We start from the raw sequence: 16895 nt of genomic DNA, 5'->3' as shown, positions 1-16895 counted from the left end.
TTTGCCGGCAGCGGCGAGCTCATCAGCGAGGCCGCGGAGGGAGGCGAAGTAGGAGGCAACGGACTGGTTGCCCTTCTGCGCGTTGATAAGCGCAGTTCGGATGTTGTTGACGCGGCTGAGGGATTGGGACGAGAACATGCCCGCCAGAGCCAACCAAAGTTCACGCGCCGTGGTGATCGCGGTGACCGCGACCAAGACCTCCCTGGACAGCGTACTCAGCAAATAGCCGAGCACCCGTTGGTCCTCCTTGACCCAAAGCGGGTGGAGAGGGTTGGGCTCAGAAGTCTCCTTGTCGTCTTTGTCCTTGGTGACGTGGAGTCTAGCCGGTTCAGGCGAGGTGCCGTCGATGTAGCCGAAGACACCGGCGCCCCGCAGGTGGGGTGTGACCTGCGTGCGCCAGAGCACGTAATTCGTGCGGTTGAGCTTCTCGGTGACCTGGCCATTGAGGCTAGGTTGGGAGGCGCCGGATGAAGACATGGCTATGGTACTAGATGGAATTGGGATAGCTAGATGGAGAGAGGAAGGGCTCTGATTACCATATGCGATATGCGGGAAGCGTCTTACCTCGTTGGAGGGACGCGTTGTATGTTTATATGGTAGGGGCGCACCTCCTTGGATAACAGCGCATACAAGAGTTTGTTAAGATTACATTGCTTGGAGAAGAAGGGATAAGAGAGAGGAAGGATTCGGTTATATCCACCGAAACCATTTAAACATCTATCCCTAGTCTATCTCTACAATGCTACGTTTAACAGGCGAATCATGCAAAAATTTCATTCATGTTTTTCTTTTTTTTCTTACATATTATATCACTAGACTGATTAAGTCTCAGTCAATAGAGATCTGGACACATCCATATAATTTTATCATAGTACGATTGTCTATGATTCTTGGTTGAGAAAAAAAAAACAGACATCAAACAGGCATCGCTCCTTACTAATAATCCAAACGCGCCTACCAGCCAAACTAAACCACAGCTGCAGCACATGCGCAACCGCGAAAAAGGCACACCGGGGACATGAACTGCAGCAGAAACTGTCCAGAAACCTCGTAATCATGTCATGGGCACCGGGCCATCCTTACGTTGTTGCGGTCTCCATGCGCGAGCTGCAGTGAAGAGTGAAGACTTCACCTGTCACCCGGTTCTTCTTCTTCTTCTTTTATTTATTTTTTTGTTCCGTGAATGCAGCCGTTCTGGCAAAAGAAAACAAAAACAGAAAAGAAAAGAAAAATAGTGCTTCAAGTCAATTCCGTGTGGACTGCAACCCTTGGATCAGTGATGAGATGACATGCATACTATTACTAGCTGCACACGACAGAATATTCCAGTTCGGGCAAGGATTTTCCGTCATTCTTTCTTTTTTCCCTGTGCAAGGGATGCAGCCTCGTTGCCGCTCTGAATTTGCTGAACCCGGCTTCTCTCCAAGACCAGAGGAGCAGTCCCAGTCCCCCTCCATCAGTGGCAGCAGTGAGCGAGAAGAAAAGGAGCACGCTCCATGTTAATCCTAGCTACTACTACTAGCTAGTAGTGTGCTTACACCAGTAGGGGCTTGATTCCCATTGCTCCGCCGGCCGATACGGCACGGTCGGTCCTTATTTCGGTTTCCCGGTTATCTATGTTCGTCTTGCTGAAAATTGAGCGTGGAGCGTGTCTGCGTGTGTGCTTTTCCGGAGGGGGCAGGCAGGATGTTGCTTGCTTGCTCACGCGGCATCTCCGGTCTGGTCAATGCAGAGCAAGCTAACACACCACTGGCAGACAACTGATCAGGAGCTCAGAGCCACTTTCCTCTCCAGAGCTCACCACTCAGACAGCAAATCACGCGCCGCTCCTCCAGATTTCACGACCAACCACCACCGGAGAACCACACGGCGCGTTGCGGTCGCGGAAGCCGCGGACGATCGACCGCGGTGCGCACGTAGAGAGAAAGAGGGCATCGCATCGTATCCGCCTAAATCTGAAACGTCACTGGACCGCGTCGGGCGCGGGAGGCCCACGAGCACGAGCCGTCACACCGCCGGAGGGGACACATCCAAATCCACCTTACCTCACCCGCCGCCCGCGATCGTGCGTGGAGTGGCAGTACGTCCGCCCGTCCCCACGGCCCATCACGCCGCTCGCTCACCTCACCGTCGCAGTCGGTCGACAGTAGTTGGCCATCACGCCAACTCCACCGCGCGACCCTATCCTATCTGACCCTGTTCGTTTGAAATAAAACGGATAAATAGCGCGACCCGGCGCGCGGCCTTAAACAAACAAATGTTTGGATTCTGTCCGTTTTCGATCCATCCTTGGCCCAAACTTGCGCTCGGTTTGTGGTGAAACGGACGCGCGCGGACGGCCTGGGCGCACGCCCTTATCCCCCCGTGACCCGCCTGTCGGGGACACTCGCAGTCCCTCCGCTCCCAACGCTTCCACCCACTCTCTCCCGCCCTGCCCCGTCGCAAGCGCCGCCGCTATTCTCCGGCCGCCTCCTCACCGCGCAGCCTCCGGCCGACCCTACCAAACCACTTCTCGACATGGCCGCCACCACGCCCGTGCTTTGGCCGTAGTTTTGGCCATCAATCGGAGGTTTGGCCGTCGCCGTCTTTGCCGGCCACATAGGGGACAGGACCGCCGGCGACGCACCACGGCGGCCTCGGCAGCTTCCGAGGAGAACTCCAGAGCGGCCAGTAGCCGGCCGGCAACCACCCCTGCTGCGTGGAGGTGATCATCGCGGCCTCTTCGCTACCACGACCGCAAGGTGTTCGGCATTTTGCCCACAAAGGTATGGACAGTGGAGACGAGTTTTTCTTCCATCACTTCCTTTGTTCATCAGACGATTCATCGTCGGATGATGAAGATCTTGTGGTGGCTGCACTGGTCGTTCACGATCACATTCAACGGCACCTTCCTCGATACAGGGGGTCAGTCCCTGGTCGTGCTCCCAACCTGAACCGCAACAGGGAGAGAGGCCACGCCCTACTCTATGCTGATTACTTTGCCAACACCCCGCTCTTCAAGCCGGATAAATCCCTCGCCGTTTTCGAATGGCAAGGCATGTGTTCAATCGTATCCGAGAGGGAGTGGTTGCTCATGATCGATACTTCGAGTGCAAGACGGATGCCCTTGGCAAGTTTGGATTCTCCTCTTACCAAAACCAAAACTCTCTACTGGAGTCTCATTATTGATAACACGACTAGGAAGCATGTTGATGATGTGGACAGCCGTTAGGAAAGCCTCATCCCAAAACTTGAGGGGCATGGAGGCGCCGGCTAAGAGGGCTAGTCCTACCTCAACAATGTGTCGGTGTTCATGTTCTGCAGAGCCGTTTTGTTGGTGAGCGTGAGGGCATGATACATGGTGAGAAATACCAAGATTTTGGAAGAAAGAGTTCAACTTTTCGTACTCTCCCCCCCAGTCTGATTGAACAGTAATAATCTTGCTGTCAAACTTGCGCTCAACGAGAGCTTGAAAGTTTTGAAAGACTTGAAAGACGTCGGATCATTTCTTAAGAAGATAGATCCAGGAATATTTGCTGTAGTCATCTATAAAGCTTACATAGTAAGTGTGTCGACCAACAGAGCTAGGGGCAGGACCCCAGACATCAGAAAAGATTAATTGCAATGGTTTTGTAGACACACTAGTTGATAAAGGATAGGGTAACTGATGACTCTTAGCACGTTGACATGAATCACAAACTGTTTCAATATTGCGCTCACCAACAAACGGGAGCTTATTTTTCCTAAGCAATCTTTCAACTAAAGAAAAATAGGCATGGCCTAATCGACCGTGCCATCGGGTTGACGAAAGCTTGGCAACACTGTAGGCTCGTTTATTGAATCTTTGACACTCCGGAAGCAATGGGTAGAGCTCTCGAACGCATCTACCTCGATAAAGCACTTTCTTCGTTGCCTGATCCTTGATCAAAAAGAAAGAAGGATGAAACTCGAGAAAGACATGATTATCAATGGCAATTCTATGAACGGAGAGAAGATTCATACTAGCACTAGGGACATGCAAGATTTTATTTAGATGAAGGTTGCGATGGGGAGTTTTAATAACCATATGACCAACGTGACGAATCCTCATACCTGCACCATTGGCAGTGTGGATCTGGTCCTTGCCGCGGTATTTCTCCCGTGTGGTCACCTTCTCAAGCTCGCTGGTGATGTGTTCAGTGGCCCTGCTATCGACGTACCAATTTGTGTCGACGCCGTAGGAGCCGTCCGCAGCTGCAGCAACTTTGTCCTCGTCTTGGGAGTCGTTGTCATCTTTATCGTAGCGGTACCAGCAGTCTTTGGCCGTGTGCCCAAGCTTGCCACAGATCTGACAGCGAGGGGCATCCGGACGAGACCTGGCGAAGCTGTCGCCACGGCGAGGTTTGGAGTTGGGGGAGCGGCCGCCGCGGGAGTTGGAGGATCCACCACCGTTGATGGTGCCGCCAGGCCGCCCTTTGGTGCGGCGAGAGCCACGACCGCGACCACGACCGCGAGATGCGGCGTTGGCCGAGGACTTGTAGCCGCTGGAGGAGCCATGAAATTGAGCCATGCGCTGATCGAAGTTGCTCAGCATGGCATAGAGCTCATCGAGGGTGACAGGCGTGACGCGGGCATCGAGGGCGGAGACGAGCGGATGGTAGTCGACGTCCAGCCCATGGAGGATGTACGAGATCAACTCGTCGTCCTGGGTGGGTTTGCCGGCAGCGGCGAGCTCATCAGCGAGGCCGCGGAGGGAGGCGAAGTAGGAGGCAACGGACTGGTTGCCCTTCTGCGCGTTGATAAGCGCAGTTCGGATGTTGTTGACGCGGCTGAGGGATTGGGACGAGAACATGCCCGCCAGAGCCAACCAAAGTTCACGCGCCGTGGTGATCGCGGTGACCGCGACCAAGACCTCCCTGGACAGCGTACTCAGCAAATAGCCGAGCACCTGTTGGTCCTCCTTGACCCAAAGCGGGTGGAGAGGGTTGGGCTCAGAAGTCTCCTTGTCGTCTTTGTCCTTGGTGACGTGGAGTCTGGCCGGTTCAGGCGAGGTGCCGTCGATGTAGCCGAAGACACCGGCGCCCCGCAGGTGGGGTGTGACCTGCGTGCGCCAGAGCATGTAATTCATGCGGTTGAGCTTCTCGGTGACCTGGCCATTGAGGCTAGGTTGGGAGGCGCCGGATGAAGACATGGCTATGGTACTAGATGGAATTGGGATAGCTAGATGGAGAGAGGAAGGGCTCTGATTACCATATGCGATATGCGGGAAGCGTCTTACCTCGTTGGAGGGACGCGTTGTATGTTTATATGGTAGGGGCGCACCTCCTTGGATAACAGCGCATACAAGAGTTTGTTAAGATTACATTGCTTGGAGAAGAAGGGATAAGAGAGAGGAAGGATTCGGTTATATCCACCGAAACCATTTAAACATCTATCCCTAGTCTATCTCTACAATGCTACGTTTAACAGGCGAATCATGCAAAAATTTCATTCATGTTTTTCTTTTTTTTTCTTACATATTATATCACTAGACTGATTAAGTCTCATCAACAGAGATCTGGACACATCCATATAATTTTATCATAGTACGATTGTCTATGATTCTTGGTTGAGAAAAAAAAACAGACATCAAACAGGCATCGCTCCTTACTAATAATCCAAACGCGCCTACCAGCCAAACTAAACCACAGCTGCAGCACATGCGCAACCGCGAAAAAGGCACACCGGGGACATGAACTGCAGCAGAAACTGTCCAGAAACCTCGTAATCATGTCATGGGCACCGGGCCATCCTTACGTTGTTGCGGTCTCCATGCGCAAGCTGCAGTGAAGAGTGAAGACTTCACCTGTCACCCGGTTCTTCTTCTTCTTCTTTTATTTATTTTTTTTGTTCCGTGAATGCAGCCGTTCTGGCAAAAGAAAACAAAAACAGAAAAGAAAAGAAAAATAGTGCTTCAAGTCAATTCCGTGTGGACTGCAACCCTTGGATCAGTGATGAGATGACATGCATACTATTACTAGCTGCACACGACAGAATATTCCAGTTCGGGCAAGGATTTTCCGTCATTCTTTCTTTTTTCCCTGTGCAAGGGATGCAGCCTCGTTGCCGCTCTGAATTTGCTGAACCCGGCTTCTCTCCAAGACCAGAGGAGCAGTCCCAGTCCCCCTCCATCAGTGGCAGCAGTGAGCGAGAAGAAAAGGAGCACGCTCCATGTTAATCCTAGCTACTACTACTAGCTAGTAGTGTGCTTACACCAGTAGGGGCTTGATTCCCATTGCTCCGCCGGCCGATACGGCACGGTCGGTCCTTATTTCGGTTTCCCCGTTATCTATGTTCGTCTTGCTGAAAATTGAGCGTGGAGCGTGTCTGCGTGTGTGCTTTTCCGGAGGGGGCAGGCAGGATGTTGCTTGCTTGCTCACGCGGCATCTCCGATCTGGTCAATGCAGAGCAAGCTAACACACCACTGGCAGACAACTGATCAGGAGCTCAGAGCCACTTTCCTCTCCAGAGCTCACCACTCAGACAGCAAATCACGCGCCGCTCCTCCAGATTTCACGACCAACCACCACCGGAGAACCACACGGCGCGTTGCGGTCGCGGAAGCCGCGGACGATCGACCGCGGTGCGCACGTAGAGAGAAAGAGGGCATCGCATCGTATCCGCCTAAATCTGAAACGTCACTGGACCGCGTCGGGCGCGGGAGGCCCACGAGCACGAGCCGTCACACCGCCGGAGGGGACACATCCAAATCCACCTTACCTCACCCGCCGCCCGCGATCGTGCGTGGAGTGGCAGTACGTCCGCCCGTCCCCACGGCCCATCACGCCGCTCGCTCACCTCACCGTCGCAGTCGGTCGACAGTAGTTGGCCATCACGCCAACTCCACCGCGCGACCCTATCCTATCTGACCCTGTTCGTTTGAAATAAAACGGATAAATAGCGCGACCCGGCGCGCGGCCTTAAACAAACAAATGTTTGGATTCTATCCGTTTTCGATCCATCCTTGGCCCAAACTTGCGCTCGGTTTGTGGTGAAACGGACGCGCGCGGACGGCCTGGGCGCACGCCCTTATCCCCCCGTGACCCGCCTGTCGGGGACACTCGCAGTCCCTCCGCTCCCAACGCTTCCACCCACTCTCTCCCGCCCTGCCCCGTCGCAAGCGCCGCCGCTATTCTCCGGCCGCCTCCTCACCGCGCAGCCTCCGGCCGACCCTACCAAACCACTTCTCGACATGGCCGCCACCACGCCCGTGCTTTGGCCGTAGTTTTGGCCATCGATCGGAGGTTTGGCCGTCGCCGTCTTTGCCGGCCACATAGGGGACAGGACCGCCGGCGACGCACCACGGCGGCCTCGGCAGCTTCCGAGGAGAACTCCAGAGCGGCCAGTAGCCGGCCGGCAACCACCCCTGCTGCGTGGAGGTGATCATCGCGGCCTCTTCGCTACCACGACCGCAAGGTGTTCGGCATTTTGCCCATAAAGGTATGGACAGTGGAGACGAGTTTTTCTTCCATCACTTCCTTTGTTCATCGGACGATTCATCGTCGGATGATGAAGATCTTGTGGTGGCTGCACTGGTCGTTCACGATCACATTCAACGGCACCTTCCTCGATACAGGGGGTCAGTCCCTGGCCGTGCTCCCAACCTGAACCGCAACAGGGAGAGAGGCCACGCCCTACTCTATGCTGATTACTTTGCCAACACCCCGCTCTTCAAGCCGGATAAATCCCTCGCCGTTTTCGAATGGCAAGGCATGTGTTCAATCGTATCCGAGAGGGAGTGGTTGCTCATGATCGATACTTCGAGTGCAAGACGGATGCCCTTGGCAAGTTTGGATTCTCCTCTTAACAGAAATGCAAGTTTTGCGAGACTGTGATCGAGGTGTTTGGCCCAGAGTACTTGAGGCAGCCAACTGCCGCTGATACAGAGAGATTGTTGGCGACCAACGCAGCTATAGGCTTTCCAGGCATGCTTGACAGCATAGATTGTATGCACCGGGAGTGGAAGAACCGTCCATTTCCTTGGCAGGGCCAGTAAAGGGGCATGTCAACGGGTGCATTGTCATATTAGAAGCGGTGGCATCGCAGGATTTTTGGATATGGCATTCTTTCTTCGGCATGGCAGGTTCTCACAATGATATCAACGTGCTGCAGCGTTCTCCAGTCTTCGCGAGGCTTGCAGAAGGCCACTCCCCACCTGTCAACTTTGAGATCAACGGCCACCAGTACAACAAGGGATACTATCTAGCAGATGGTATATATTCTCAGTGGTCAACTTTTGTGAAGACAATTTCGAAACCCCAAGGTGAGAAGAGAAAGAGATTTTCCTAAATGCAAGAGAGTGTTAGAAAGATGTGGAACATGCTTTTGGTGTGCTTCAATCCCGGTGGGGTATCGTTCAAAACCCTGCATTGTCATGGGATGAAAGGAAGCTTTGGGAGGTGATGACTGCTTGTGTGATCATGCACAACATGATCGTCGAGGACGAGCGTGATGAGAGTATCTTCGACCAAGGATTTGATTATTAAGGTGAAAATATTGAGCCCCTGCACCAAGACCCGGCCACATTTGGACAATTTGCCCAATTTCACCGTGAGATGCGTGATTGGCACATTTATTTGAATCTTCAAAATGTCTTGGTTGAGCACTGTGGGATCACATTGGCAACAAATATATGTATTGGTTCATTTTATGTTCAGTCAAAACAATTTCGATTTGGTTGTAAAACTATTTTATTAAAGACAATTTCAATTGGGTTGTAAAACTATTTTAATTTTCAGATAAATATTTGGGTTGAAAAACTAGTTTTGATGAAAATACGGGCATTTTTGGCCCTGACGAATAGGATGGGGCAAACGGATGTGGCCGCGTGCTGAACGCACGGCCACTGCATCCCCGGACACGCCCGGACACAACTCCATTACCTTACCCAAATGGACAGAAACTGGACAAAACGGATGTCCGTTTAGAGTCGCGCGACGGATTTGGCCTCAGGCCATGGCTCGTCCAAGTAATTGTAACTGTACTCGTAATAAACAACGATAAAGCTTGGGCGCCGCACCTGCATGGCTGCGTCCACGCGACGACTGACGCAGATTCCACCTAGCACTGCTACTACGCGGTGTAGCAGACCGGCGAAGCATCGTGCCCGCGGTCGGTCAACGAGAGTCACGAGACTACCACCACCGGCACTACTCGCTGACATGTGTGATTCTTGGAGCGTTCTCCTTCCCCTGGACTGACACGACGCGTGCGTACGCCGGGCTGATCGTGATCGATTAAACAAAGATAAAACTGACCTCGAGAGCACACGGTGTCGCTGACCAACCAGGCCTCCCGAAACGGAATCTGCGCGTGTACGAACATGCAACCCAGGAGAAACTCCAGCTGCCGCTGCCGCTGGCGCTGCCACGGCTGCACGCGTAGCGTAGACGATCCGGCGAATCCATCAGCAGCCGCAGCGCGTGGCAGGAAAACGAAAGAGAAAGTAAAACGAATCCATCAAACGACGGGCGCGGCGTGGAGAGAAGGACCGGGCGACTTTTGCTGGAGCTCGGCGCCGACGACGACGGCGACCCGGCGGGCGGGCATACGGCGACGTGCCACTGACTCGCTGGATGCTGGAGGTGGCCGGGAAGGTGGATGGAATAAATCAAACCACGGGCGCGGCGCCGGCACCTCAGAAGTCCCTCTCCGCGTGGGGGCCCGGCGGCGGGCGGAAATGCGGACAGCGACCACGGGACGGGAGGCGGGCACGTAGTCGTCGTAGTACGTAGTAGGTAGTACGTGCGCCTGTGAATCGTGATCGCAGGGGCGGCCGGTCGACCGCTGGCTGTCCCTCTCCGGCCGGGTCCCCACCGGCCACGGCTTGCGCGAATTATTCCGCGCCGCGCCCGCGACCAGATCCGCGGCTGCCTGATCCGCCCACTATGCCACCGCGCCGCCGGCCGGGGCCCATGTGCGTGCCTCCAGTGCGTGCGAGACGGACGTAGCTGTACTGGTACTAGCTTGTGCGTGCTGCCGGCAGTGTGATCTCCGGCCGTTGGTGGCAGGAGTATTATTTTTTAAACGATTGTGTCGGCCGAGGTCATTTGGCACATAATGGCTTACGCTGATGCGTGGTGCATGAGCGGCAGGCCAGCAGCTTCCTCCCTCCCTGCCAACCAGGATAGGCCCTCTCCGTTAGCAGCCGGTGGAAAAAGAAAGTCTGATGGCAGTACACTCTCGTTTCCGTTGATTGATACAGTACACTTTTTTTTTGAAGGCACAGTACATTTTTACTACAGACTACAGTACACGAAAGTGGATGCCAACTTGTTTGTGCTTCATCTTGAGAATAGCAACGACCGAGTGAACCGGTACCGGCGGTCCGCGTCTCCGTGGCTTTACCGAGTTGTGCCCTTTCTTCCCCGCACGTGCATCACACTCTAATTATTGCCGCCCTCGGCTAATCTAGTTAGTTAGTTAGTGGGGGTCTGACGAACATCTCACCTTGAGAAGGTTTAATCTAGCAGTGTGTAGTTGTGACCAAGCACTACGTTATTGAGCTTTTTGTGCTCATTCTGATGCAATCCAACAGTTGGCGCCACCATTTTGAAATCAGGCTGCTGCAAGTCATGTCTGATCGAGCACATGACCAGGTAGAACCATCACTGTGCGGTCCAAGGAATGCAATTCTAAAGTTGACATGACACGGTATGGCATCCATGTATACCACGATAAGGAAAAGCTCCACTGATGTGACACTGAAACGGGCCGTGCGTGTGCCCTGGCTCTTAGTACGACCATAATAAACAACACACACGAATCGTCATTAAGTTTGCTGCCGCTGAAACTTGCAGCTTCTTTGTTCGAGCGTCTGCCCCCCCCCCCCCCCCCCCCTCCCAGCGTCTGCTCCTTTTATTCAAGGAATAATTTGTTTTATGCCCCTAACTGGGTCACACTCAGACGCTTACATCTAGTTTTCAAAATACGCGTTCCTGTCCAAACCACTTTGCCCGTCTTATGCTTTTGCCCTTTGACTGTTTGACCATTATTTTTAAAACTTCATAAAGAATTCATACTAACTCGAAAAAATCCAAATAAGATATCAAAATGTTCAAAAAACACCACCTATATGTGCATGCAATTTGCATTCACCATAAAAGTGTTGGAAAGTCCCATCACCTACATAAGCTAAAATTGTGATGGGGACTTTCCAACACTTTTCTTATGAATATAAATGTCATGAACATATAGGTGATGTTGTTCTGAACATTTTGATATATTATTTGCATTTTTCTGATTTAATTCTAATTTGTTATGAAATTTTCAAAATGACGGTCAAATGCTCAAAGGGCAAAAGTATAAGACGAGCAAAGTGATTAGGGCAGGAACGCATGTTTTCGGATACTAGGGGTAAACCAGCCGAGTGTGACCCAACTAGGGGCATAAAATCAATTATCCCAGAAATAAAATACTCTACTGATTTTCTCATTCTTGATTCCCCATAAGATGATTTTTGTCCCATTATATTTGGTAAACCTTTCCTGAACACCATTAATACTTAAATAGATTGTGAGAAAGAAATTGTTAGTGTAAGCTTTTGTGATGTGTCTCATGAGTTTAATTTCTCTAAATTTTGTAGACAACCTCGTGATAAAGAATTATCTAGTAAGGATGGAATTATTGGTCTTGCTTCTATTCTCATGCCTCTTACTGATCCATTAGAACAATATTTGCTAGACCATCAAAATGATATGCATATAAATGAAAGAAACAAAATAGATGAGATAATCTTTAAACAAATGCTTGTTTTGAAATACAATTTGCCTGTTGAGACTCTTGGAGGTCCTCTACCACCCAAGAGCGGTCTTGTGTTCGATCTTAAACAATTACCTGATACTCTGAAATATGCTTATCTCGATGAAAAGAAGACATATCCACTTATTATTAGTGCTAACATTTCAGAGCATGAAGAAAAAGATTACTGGAAACTCTAAATAAGCACCGTGCTGCTATTGGATATACTCTTGATGATCTTAGGGGCATTAGTTCCACTCTATGTCAGCTAAAATTATTATGAAACCTGATACTAAACCAGTTGTTGATCACCAGCAATGATTAAATCCAACTATGAAAGAAGTGGTCAGAAATGAAATATTAAAGCTTCGGGAAGTAGGTGCTACCTCTTGAGCACTGCGTTGGTTTTCCCTTGAAGAGGAAAGGGTGATGCAGAAAAGTAGCGTAAGTATTTCCCTCAGTTTTTGAGAACCAAGACATCAATCTAGTAGCAGGCCACGCACGAGTCCCTCGCACCTACACAAACAAATAAACTCCTCGCAACCAACGCAATAAAGGGGTTGTCAATCCCTTCACGGTCACTTACGAGAGTGAGATATGATAAGATAATATTTTTGGTATTTTTATGATAAAGGGAAATAAAGATGCAAAGTAAAATAAAAGGCAAAATAAATAACTAAGTATTGGAAGATTAATATGATGGAGAATAGACCCCGGGGCCATAGGTTTCACTAGTGGCTTCTCTCGAGAGCATAAATATTACGGCGGGTAATCAAATTACTGTTGAGCAATTGACAGAATTGAGCATAGTTATGAGAATATCTAGGTATGATCATGTATATAGGCATCACGTCCGAGACAAGTAGACCAACTCATGCCTGCATCTACTACTATTACTCCACACATCGACCGCTATCCAGCATGCATCTAGAGTATTAAGTTCAAAAGAACAGAGTAATGCTTTAAGCAAGATGACATGATGTAGAGGGATAAACTTATGCAATATGAAATAAACCCCATCTTGTTATCCTCGATGGCAACAATACAATACGTGCCTTGCTGTCCATATTGTCACTGGGAAAGGACACCACAAGATTGAACCCAAAGCTAAGCGCTTCTCCCATTGCAAGAAAGATCAATCTAGTAGGCCAAACCAAACTGATAATTCAAAGAGACTTGCAAAGATAACCAATCATACATAAAAGAATTCAGAGAAGATTCAAATATTGTTCATAGATAAACTTGATCATAAACCCACAATTCATCGGTCTCAACAAACACACCGCTAAAGAAGATTACATCGAATAGATCTCCACAAGAGAGGGGGAGAACTTTGTATTGAGATCCAAAAAGAGAGGCGAAGCCATCTAGCTAATAACTATGGACCCGAAGGTCTGAAGTAAACTACTCACACTTCATCGGAGAGGCGATGGTGTTGATGTAGAAGCCTTCCGTGATCGATGCCCCCTCCGGTGGAGCTCCGGAAAAGGCCCCAAGATGGGATCTCACGGATACAGAAAGTTACGGCGGTGGAATTAGGGTTTTGGCTCCGTATCTGGTAGTTTAGGGGTACGTAGGTATATATAGGAGGAAGAAGTACGTCGGTGGAGCAACGTGGGCCCCATGAGGGTGGAGGGCGCGCCCCCTACCTCGTGCCTTCCTGGTTGATGTCTTGACGAAGGGTCCAAGTCCTCTGGATCATGTTCGTTCCGAAAATCACGTTCCCGAAGGTTTCATTCCGTTTGGACCCCGTTTGATATTCTTTTTCTGCGAAACCCTAAAATAGGCAAAAAAACAGCAATTCTGGGCTGGGCCTCCGGTTAGTAGGTTAGTCCCAAAAATAATATAAAAGTGTATAATAAAGCCCAATAATGTCCAAAACAGGATATAATATAGCATGGAACAATAAAAAATTAGAGATACGTTGGAGACGTATCAGTAGGTATAATCTATCCTATAGTTCATAGTAGATGGGTAAGTATTGTTCATTGTGTCCCTAATAAGGGAGGCATTACTGTTGTTCCTAATGATAAAAATAAATTGATCCCACAGGTAATTGTCACAGGTTATAGAATGGTAATTGATTTTAGAAAATTAAACTAAGGTACTAGGAAAGATCATTACCCTCTACCTTTCATTGCTCAAATGCTAGAAAGACTGTTAAAACATACACATTTTTTGCTTTCTAGATGGATATTCTAGTTTCCCAAATACGCGTGTCACAAGAGGATCAAGAAAAAACTACTTTTACATGCCCTTTTGGTACTTTCGCCTAAAGTCGTATGCCTTTTTGTTTATGCAATGCACCTACTACCTTTCAAAGATGTATGACTGCTATATTCTCCGACTTTTATGAAAAGATTGTTGAGGTTTTCATGGATGATTTTTCTGTTTACGGAACTTCTTTTGATGATTTCTTAAGCAACCTTGATCAAGTTTTCCAGAGATGTGAAGAACTAATCTTGTCCTGAATTGGGAGAAGTGCCACTTTATGGTTAATGAAGGTATTGTCTTGGGGCATAAAATTTCTAAACGAGGTATTGAAGATGATAAAGCTAAAGTAGATGCTACTGAAAAAATACCGTGTCCTAAAGATATCAAAGGTATAAGAAGTTTCCTTGGTCATGCTGGTTTCTATAGGAGATTTATCAAAGACTTCTCTAAAATTTCTAGGCCTCTTACTAATCTTTTGCAAAAAGATGTTCCATTTGTTTTTTATGATGATTGCGTAGAAACCTTTGACATCCTTAAGAAAGCCTTAATCTCTGCACCTCCTGTTCAACCACCTGATTGGAACCTACCCTTTGAAATTATGTGTGATGCTAGCAACTATGTTGTTGGTGCTGTTCTAGGACAAAAAGTTGATAACAAATTAAATGTTATCCATTATGCTAGTAAAACTCTAGACAATGCTCAAAGAAATTATGCTACTACTGAAAAAGAATTTTTAGCAGTTGTGTTTCCTTGTGATAAATTTAGATCTTATATTGTTGATTTTAGAATAACTGTGCAGACTGATCATGCTTCTATTAAATACTTTATGGAAAAGAAAGATGCCAAACCTAGACTCATTAGGTGGGTTCTCTTGCTACAAGAATTTGAGTTACACATTATTGATAGAAAGGGAACTGAGAACCCTGTAGTAGACAACTTGTTTAGGTTAGAAAATATTCTTGATGACCCACTACCTATTGATAATAGCTTTCCTGATGAAAAATTAGCCGTTATAAATGATTCTCGTAGTACTCCATGGCATGCAAACTATGCTAACTATATTTTTGCTAAATTTATACCACCTAGTTTTACATACCAACAAAAGAAAAAAAATCTTGATTTAAGACATTACTTCTGGGATGACCCACACCTTTATAAATAAGGAGTAGATGGTGTTATTAGACGTTGTGTACCTGAGCATGAATAGGAACATATCCTACGCAAGTCTTACTCCGAGGCCTACGGAGGACACCATGCTGGAGACAAAACTGCACACAAGGTATTACAATCTGGTTTTTATTGGCCTACTCTTTTCAAAGATGTTCGTAAGTTGGTCTTGTCTTGGGATGAATGTCAAAGAATTGGTAATATAAGTAGACCACGGGAAATGCCTATGAATTATTCACTTGTTATTGAACCATTTGATGTTTGGGGATTTGATTATATGGGACCTTTTTCTTCCTCTAATGGGTATACACATATTTTAGTTGTTGTTGATTCTGTTACTAATTGGGTAGAAGCTATCCCAACTAGTAGTTCTGATCACAACACTTCTATTAAAATGCTTAAAGAAGTTATTTTCTCGAGGTTTCGAGTCCCTAGATATTTGATGACTGATGGTGGTTCACACTTTATTCATGGTGTTTTCCGTAAATTGCTTGGTAAGTTTGATGCCAACCATATAATTGCATCTACATATCATCCTTAGTCTAGTGGTCAAGTAGAATTAAGTAACAGAGAGATAAAATTGATCTTGCAAAAGTCTATTAATAGATCTAGAAAAGAAACTTGATGATGCACTATGGGCTTATAGAACTGCTTATAAGAATCCTATGGGCATGTCTCCTTACAAAATGGTATATGGAAAATCATATCACTTACCTCTTGAATTAGAACATAAGGCTTATTGGGCAATTAAAGAGCTCAACTATGATTTCAAACTTGTCGGTGAGAAGAGGTTATTTGACATTAGCTCACTTGATGAATATGGAACCCAAGCCTATGAAAATGCCAAGTTGTTTAAAGAGAAAGTTAAAAGATGGCATGATAAAAGAATACAAAAGCGGGAATTTAATGTAGGAGACAAGGTCTTGCTATATAACTACCGTTTAAGATTTTTTGCAAGGAAACTTCTCTCCAAATGGGAAGGGCCTTACACTATCGAGGAAGTTTATCGTTTCGGTGCCATTAAGATCAACAATGCCGAGGGCAATAACCCGGAGGTGGTGAATGGGAAAAGAATCAAACATTATATCTCAGGTACTCCCATAAATGTTGAAACTAACATTATTCATACCATAAAACCGGAGGAGTACATAAGGGAAACCATCCAGAACGCTCTAGAATCCTGAAAAGGAATAGGTATGTGATAGGGTAAGTAAACCGACTCAAAAGTTTCCCAAAAGTAATTTCACTCCATTTTGGAATATTTAAAAAATTAGGAAATTAAGAAGTAGTCCGAATAGCGCACGAGGAGACGACAAGCCGTGGGGCGTGCCCTACCCCTCTGGGCGCGCCTCCCAGGCTTGTGGACACCTTCTGTGCCCTCCGGACTCCGTTTTCTCCCATAATACTTCTTTTGCATGGTAAAAAATCATTATATAATCCCCCGAAGGTTTAGACCATCGTATCACGATAATATCCTCTATTCTTATTTGGAGCTATTTTTCTAGGAGATCTAGATTGCCATGACGTCTCCAAGCGCCCCCAAGGACAAGTTCTACGAGAAGGTCAGCAACCCCTATCTTTCGGAGGTGATGCAACACCCTCAAACCATTGAGACAAGTTCTACGAGAAGGTCAGCAACCTATCTTCCGGAGGTGATGCAACACCCTCAAACCATTGAGATGCGTGAGGGGGTGCTTCACATCCGGGATGTTCAAGGGCCAAGGCGGACCCGAAGCGTGGAGGCCAGGCTCGAAGCGGTGGAGCAGGAGGTCTTCAAG

General features: G+C 48.2%; 1 pseudogene; it reads right to left on the bottom strand.

The window, feature by feature from the left end:
- Positions 1 to 4533: 4533 nt before the first annotated feature.
- Positions 4534 to 4672, bottom strand: LOC147991995 (small nucleolar RNA Z247; annotated as a pseudogene).
- Positions 4673 to 16895: the final 12223 nt, after the last annotated feature.

Source organism: Triticum urartu, chromosome 1A, assembly GCF_056163025.1.
Source record: "Triticum urartu cultivar PI428250 chromosome 1A, HENAU_Tu73, whole genome shotgun sequence".
Taxonomy (NCBI): domain Eukaryota; kingdom Viridiplantae; phylum Streptophyta; class Magnoliopsida; order Poales; family Poaceae; genus Triticum; species Triticum urartu.
Note: the sequence above shows the minus strand (reverse complement) of the source record. Positions and strands in the feature narration are given on the sequence as shown.